The 7,318-nt window shown below is 38.8% G+C and overlaps 1 long non-coding RNA gene across 4 annotated transcripts; it reads right to left on the reverse strand.

The window, feature by feature from the left end:
- LOC133655072 (uncharacterized) lies at positions 1-6,192 on the reverse strand. 4 transcript variants are annotated; one of them, XR_009826935.1, is made up of 3 exons: positions 5,933-6,192; positions 2,608-2,767; positions 1-1,139 (listed from the first exon to the last, which is right to left on the reverse strand). It is a non-coding gene; the product is annotated as an uncharacterized LOC133655072 (long non-coding RNA). The 4 variants fall into 4 exon arrangements; XR_009826934.1 differs by lacking the exon at positions 5,933-6,192 and adding an exon at positions 3,288-3,481; XR_009826936.1 differs by lacking the exon at positions 5,933-6,192 and adding an exon at positions 3,244-3,481 and having other exon boundaries at positions 2,608-2,736.
- Between the last annotated feature and the right edge of the window lie 1,126 nt (positions 6,193-7,318).

A 7,318-nucleotide genomic window follows, 5' to 3' on the forward strand; every position in this document is an offset into this window, starting at 1 on the left:
TTCTTTTTATTTAGTGTGACAAACAAAAACTCTGGGATTCTCATACAGCATTACAGTAAATAGTGACATGAATGACACAACAAAATACAGCAATAAATTTAAATTTCTCACATTAAATAAAATGCATTAAACAATGCAGCTACTAGTGCATCATTGGAGCGAACGAGTAAACCTATAAGTGTGATAGATATAAAAAAGAAATGCAGTAAATTATTGTGATTAATAATTATAATAATTATGGTTAGTTTACTTTATCACTTTTTCTGATGTTTTTAAAACCATCTGGAAAATTAAAATGTATCACAATGTATCGTGTATAGAATCTAAAGAATGAAAATTATAAAGGGATTACTGAATGATGACTGTTTTGTACAACTCTCAACATTTTTGGTTTAATGTGGGACAGTAAACAGACGACTAAACAACATAAAAAGTGAAGGAATATAACAGGAAAAAGTAATGTTAACAATTATAAAAAATATTGATACTGTGTCAGTTATAACACACAACAGACATGCTGGCTGTTTTCAATAAACATACGTTTTTAGCAAACTGGGTTGCTTTTACCTTGATTAAAAAAAAAAATATATCTAAATGGCCCCCCAAATCCTTTGATTTTACAGTATGTGGCATTCATAGTGACCGGCCAACTCTAAATTGACCAGCAGATAGCGCCCCAGTGTTCAACACAAACTACTTGAAAATGTGAACAGAATATATGCAGTTGGCATGCATGTTTTTTAATATTACGCTCTAGCCTAATGAATAACCTGAGTAAGAAGTCTGGAATGCTTCAAGTACTTCTTTACGTTTTACCATTTAGTTGAGTCCAACAATGTTTCTTTGTGTCATATGGAGTCCATGATTCATGTTATTGCAATTTTGATCCAAAAAGCTGTAATTGTTGGAAATGTTCATCCTTCCCATGACAAATACCTGTTGGTAATCCCACCAGAACTCTGAAAAGGAGGTCTTCCAATATGTGTTCATGTTGGTAGTAGAGCAACATTTTCTTAACGCTGATGTGCCATTTGATCTTCAGACACTCTATAACGGTTGCACTCTGGAGGCCTGGTATTTTGACTGTGTACAGCTGCAGAATTGGGCACAGGTAAGGGCGACCATGGCGAGGACTGTAACTAAAAAGGAGAGAAAGGTCACATTTAAAGGCATGCAGAGGAAATATAAAGTGCAAGTATTCACAGCACTTCACTTTTTCCACATGTTGTTAAGTTACAGCCTTATTCCAAAATGGAATAAACTGATTTTTGTTCTCAAAATTCTACAGACAATACCCCATTATGACAATGTGAAAATTATGTATTTTGCAAATTTATTACAAATAAAAAAACTAAAAAAATCACATGTACATATTCACAGCCTTTCCACTTCTGAAGCTCCATCAGATTGGATGAGAAGTGTTTGTTTTCATCCAGAATGTTTCCGTACATTGCTGCATTCATCTTAGTCTAGTCAGGGAGGTGACCAAGAATGTGATGATTACTCTGTCAGATCTACAGCATTCATCTGAGGAGAGAAGAGAACCTTCAAGAAGGACAAACATCCTTGCAGCGATCCACCAATCAGGCCAGTATGGTAGAGTGGCCAGACGGAAGATATTTCTTAGTAAAAAGTTTGACAAAATGCACCTGAATGACTCTCAGACCATGAGAAACTAAATTCTCTGGTCTGATGAGACAAAGATTGAAGTCTTTGGCGTAAATACCAGACATCATGCTTTAAAGAAACCAGGCACCGCTCATCACCAAGCCAATGCCATGTTGGAGGCAGCATCATGCTCTAAAGTTAAAAGTTAAAGTACCAATGATTGTCACACACACTAGGTGTGGTGAGATTATCCTCTGCATTTGACCCATCACCCTCACCCCCTGGGAGGTGAGGGGAGCAGTGAGCAGCAGCGGTGGCCGCGCCCGGGAATCATTTTTGGTGATTAAACCCCCAATTCCAACCCTTGATGCTGAGTGCCAAGCAGGGAGGTAATGGGTCCCATTTTTATAGTCTTTGGTATGACTCGGCCGAGGTTTGAACTCACGAACCTACTCAGGGCGGACACTCTAACCCCAAGGCCACTAGGAAGGTTTTTTGGCGATAAACACTGTAGGACGAGTGAGCATAGAGGGAAAGATGAATGCAGCAATGTACAGAGAGACATTCTGGATGAAAGCCAACGCTTCCCATCCAACCTGTTGGAGCTTGAGAGGTGCTGCAAAAAAAGAAAAGGGAGAAGAGGAATGGGCAAAACTGCCCAAAGATAGGTGTGCCAAGCTTGTGGCATCGTATTCAGAAAAACTTGAGGCTGTAGTTTCTGCCAAATGTGCATTAACAAAGTATTCAGCAAAGGCTGTGAATACTTATGTACAGGTGGGGTTGTTTTAAATGTCTATTAACTTGCAAAACAATTAAAAAAATAAAAACCTTTTTTACTTTGGCATTATGGGGTATTGTTTATAGAATTCTGAGGACCAAAATTAATGTATTCAGTTTTGAAATAAGGCTGTGTAACATAACAAAATGTGGGAAAAAAAGTAAAGTGTGGTGAATACTTTCAAGGTGCATTGTGAAATTGATGTCTTAATGTGGACTTACCAATAAAAAGGATAATCACTAAGAAGGCCCCCAGATCCAGTGAATTGGCTTCTGGCAGCCCTTGCAGTTTGGTCCACAACTTGCAGAGAATATCTTGCACCTCCTCATTTGTAGCCATGTTGATCCTTGCTATTTTTTAGAAATGAACAACTCAACGCGTCTGAAAAAAGCAAAATTGAACAGACTATAACAGACATTTACTGCTCCTGAATGCAAAAAGTTATTTTCATGCGCAACTCCACCCTGGACTACTCTGCAATTCTACTCTCCACCCCTGCAATTACCTCCTAAAGTCTGGAAAGCATTTGATTTAGCCTTTCATCTCGACAGAGTTCAACCATCTTCTGTGTGGTTTTATGTCACATGTGATCGACACAGGGAGGTCCTGGGCCTGGGTGCTCAGTGAAGGTATCAACAAACAACATAGCCTATTTCTAGCATTCTATTTCAAGAGTGATGCCTGTCATCATCACTTGAGCAGCTGTGTATCGTGTGAATGTGTGCTGTACAAGCTTTGTATGCAGTTAAGTGAAATACCCAAAACAATAAAAACACATTTCAGTCCACTTCTAGATCAACAGCAATCACAATAATACACATGGGCTAATATTACATTCATGCATTAATGTATCTTACAGTATGGTAGTAGGTAGGTCGACCAGCAGCAACAATGCACTCACTAGTATGCTAGATACATTTGTTGTATGACTTTGCTGATGTATTGTTGTCAACAACACTCATTTTTGACCGTTGTAGTTTGATGAATATAGTATGTCCATGACAGAAATTACTGTAAAAATGTAATTATACCACAAAGTAAAACTCGTCTTTAAGCCAACGAAGTAAACATACGTAGGGTATGTAATCGACACGTGTGTCGGAACGACCAATCAAAAGAGGCCTATTAGCGTCGTGGCTCCAAGGACTAACGCGATTGGTTGAACAGGAATAAGATTAAAAAAAATACCACTTCCGTTTTGGACTTCACCGATCTCATTTACTTTGTTTAGGACCGACTAGGCTCTCTAATGGACGTTCCGTGTTGTATACTGATGATTATTCAACGGTCTGTGGCACCTTTTCAAAAAGTTTAATTGCTATTTTTAACCACGTGAAGGAAACATTTGAAACACGTCTTCGGGTTCCTACAACAAACATACGTTGATGAACATCTAGAACGTAAACCGCCGTCTGCCCGTCATTTAATCTACCTGAATTTGACACATATTTCAACATTAATGTCAAAGTCAAAATCCAATCAATCCAATCAGCACATTTAAACATCAAAAATGTTTCCAAAGTGCTGCACAAAAATATTAAAAACAATATTCAAATAATATCCTTAGCTCCACCAATGACTGAATAAAAACAAAATAAATAAATATAAAAACAATATAAAAATAAATAAATGGTAAAACCAATTACAACAGTAAATAGAAATTTAAATTTAAAAACACAGAGGACCACACAACTTACGTAGTGTTAAAAGCCAGATAATAAAATTGGGTCTTAAAACAAGACTTAAAACACTCCACTGTGTGAACAGTTCGAACATTGAGGGGCAGAGTGTTCTAGACCTTAGGGCCGACCACAGAGAAGGCCTGTCTCCCCTGGTTTTAAGTCTCGTCTTGGGCACCTCGAGCTGGAGCTGGCTCTCTCGTAAATTTGGACGAGATCCGAGATATTATGAGGTGCCAGTCCATGCAAAGCTTTAAAACCCACCCATCCATCCATTTTCTACTGCTTATCCCATTCAGGGTCGCAGGGGGGCGCTGGAGCCTATCTCAGCTTTAAAACCAAACAGCAAAATGTTTCAAATCAATTCTAAAATGAACAGGGAGCCAGTGCAAAGTCTCAAGAATTGGGGTTATATGCTCGCGTTTCCTGGCCCCTGTTAAAAGGTGTGCTGCCGCGTTCTGGATTTACTGCAACCGGGAGAGAGCTTTTTGGCTAATGCCAGCATAAAGTGCATTGCAGTAGTCCAGGCGACTTGAAATAAAAGCATGCACGACTTGTTCAAAAAGGTTAAAAGATAAAAACGGTTTTACTTTTGCTAAAAGACGAAGATGATAAAAAAACCACAATTTTAAAACGCCATTGACTTGTTTGTCAAGTTAAAATCACTGTCTATAGTGACGCCAAGGCTGGTGACTTTGGGACGCACATCATTTTGCAATTGTCCCAGTCAGTGAGGGCCGCACCAAAAACTAAAATTCCCGTTTTTCCTTCATTCATTATTAAAGAATTCTGGGCTAACCAAGCCTTGACGTCACCAGTTGAGAAGGGGTGACAGTGAGTTGAAATTGATTTAGTAACTTTTTAGCAGAAAAAAAATCAACCAGTGCCTGCTGTGACTGACCCAGACTGACACAATTTAAAGTCTTAGAAAACTCTTGCAGGTGTTTGGAGATGATTAGCTGACTAGTGTGTGATCCCATGACTTTCAAGATATTGGATTTTTAGATATGTAAACTATAATCTTCAAACTTGCAAGACATGCAGGCTTGAAACATTTCACTGTATGTATAATGAATCTCTATCACAGGCCTTTATAGGCTTCACTTTACAAAATTAGTTCCAAAAAATATATAACTTTGTCATGATGTATTTTTTTTACATGATTCTTAGATACTGCAAGGAAGAAGTGGATGATATTAATTTAATTAAAGAAAGAAATAATCAAAAACATGCCAGAGCGTGTCACCAGCTTGGCGAAGCAACTCGAGAGTGTCACTGTTCTGCACCATACTAAAGCACAATGAGTAATATTTAAACGGCGGACATTTATTAATGAAGATATAGAAAAGCTGATGATGATGTGTTTGACCTAAAGCAGCTTGAAGGAGATACTGTAAAAGTTCACTCTCCAAGGTAAATGCTGTACATTATTATTACATTACTTCATAAAACTACTGTAGTTGCTTGAACTTCATCAAATTGTATTGTCGTAGCTGGAAGTTTGTTTTTAATTTTTAAAAGGCAGTTAAAATTTTGCTGTTTTTTTGGTATTGATACCATCGATATGCAAGCCACTTCGACTGGATATTAATGCATTTGCTCATGGATGTGTTTCTTTGTTGTTTGCATATTTTAATGTCATAGTTGTTATATAATATACAGTGTATGCTGTATGTGCAAACCACCTGCCACAGTTAGTAAGAGGAATTGATAAGGCAGAATGGTAGATGTTAAAAAAACATGTAAAATTCATATAAACATAGATATGCATAGACATGTAAACAAAGCCACTTCTGGGTGTATGAGCAAAAAACATCACACTGTATTTTGTTAATAAATACAAAAAAGTTAGGAAACACATGCTTACCAAAGCTGTAAACAGTTTCCAGTCCTTCCAAACTGCACTTAAACTTGACTCTCTTGCAGACCTCTACTTCAGCACTTCACCTTCCCCCTCTTCTTGCTCCTCCCATTTGTTTTGACTCCTACTTTGCTTGCTCTAATTGAGCTGGAGACTGTTGCTGCACTGTTTGACTCTTTCAGAAGGTCAGCAGCCTATTGCGGACAACTTGCATGAACTCTTCCTCCAAGTGCGATGTCCACTTTTGACTTTGATTCTCACCACTTGTGAGCCTCATCTCTCCTCCCTCTTTCTCACAGGCCTCCCCCTTTTTAACCTCCTACACTTCTTTTTCAAATGACTCTTTCTCTGCTGCTCACACTCCCCCTCACCGTCTGTCCCGTCTCTACATCTGAGCACGCATTCAACGCTTCCCTCCTCCTTTCTTGGTTGGCAGAGACCAGCTGCAGCAAGGTTTTTTTTTTGTCCACAGTCGCCGTGGAGACGAGGGTACATCTGAAACAAGCAGGGGGATGGTGTTTTTGTATGTGTACATGCATTTGGGTACTTGACAACTTTCATTCCTATTTCTTTGCAGTTTTTACTCAATATTCTAATTTGGATCTTCTGCTGCCAATGAGAACAGTCTGAAACACAAAGAATCAAACAAAGAACAATAGGTTCTTTAATAGTGTTTACTTTCAGCAAAAGAGGCTCGGCATGTGTTCTCTGGGGAACGATGCAAATCAGGCCTCGTGATAGAAATAAAATGTGATAAAATTGCCACTGATTTCTTTAAACTAGGGTTGGGCAAGTTAATGCGTTAATTTCGAGTTAACGCATGAATCTATTAATGCCAACAATTTTTTTATCGCGCATTTGCGTAGGTTGTTTACATGCTTTTATTTTGTTAACGCCTATTGTTGGCTCCTGCTGAAAAGGAAGGAGAATGCGGAAGAAAACAAAACAAGCATGGAGAAGAAGGGTAACTCAACAGAACTTTTGCAGGGTCATTTTCATTATAAAGTACTTCCAGGCGGCGGATTTGACAGAAGCAAAGTGGTTTGTAGCCACTGCCAAGCTGAATTTTCTTATCACAGGAGTACTTCCAGTCTAAAATATCACCTTAACGCGAAGCACACTGTTGATGCGAGCAAACCATTCAACAAAGCAGGAAGTGGAGCTAGGCTTCGGCAGACTATGTTAAATGCAGCGTGCGGGAGAAGTATAGATAAACCAGAGCAAGAGAAGCTAACAAATGCCATAGCGAAGTGGATAGTTACAGACTGTAGGCCCATTAGTGTTGTGGAAGACGCCGGCCTGAGAAACATTGTGCGAATCGCAACAAGTGAAGCACGTATGAGCCGCCATCAAGACGCACCATCGCACCAAGAATACACCAGTTTTATGAAA

Source organism: Entelurus aequoreus, linkage group LG08 (genome assembly GCF_033978785.1).
Source record: "Entelurus aequoreus isolate RoL-2023_Sb linkage group LG08, RoL_Eaeq_v1.1, whole genome shotgun sequence".
Classification (NCBI taxonomy): Eukaryota; Metazoa; Chordata; class Actinopteri; order Syngnathiformes; family Syngnathidae; genus Entelurus; species Entelurus aequoreus.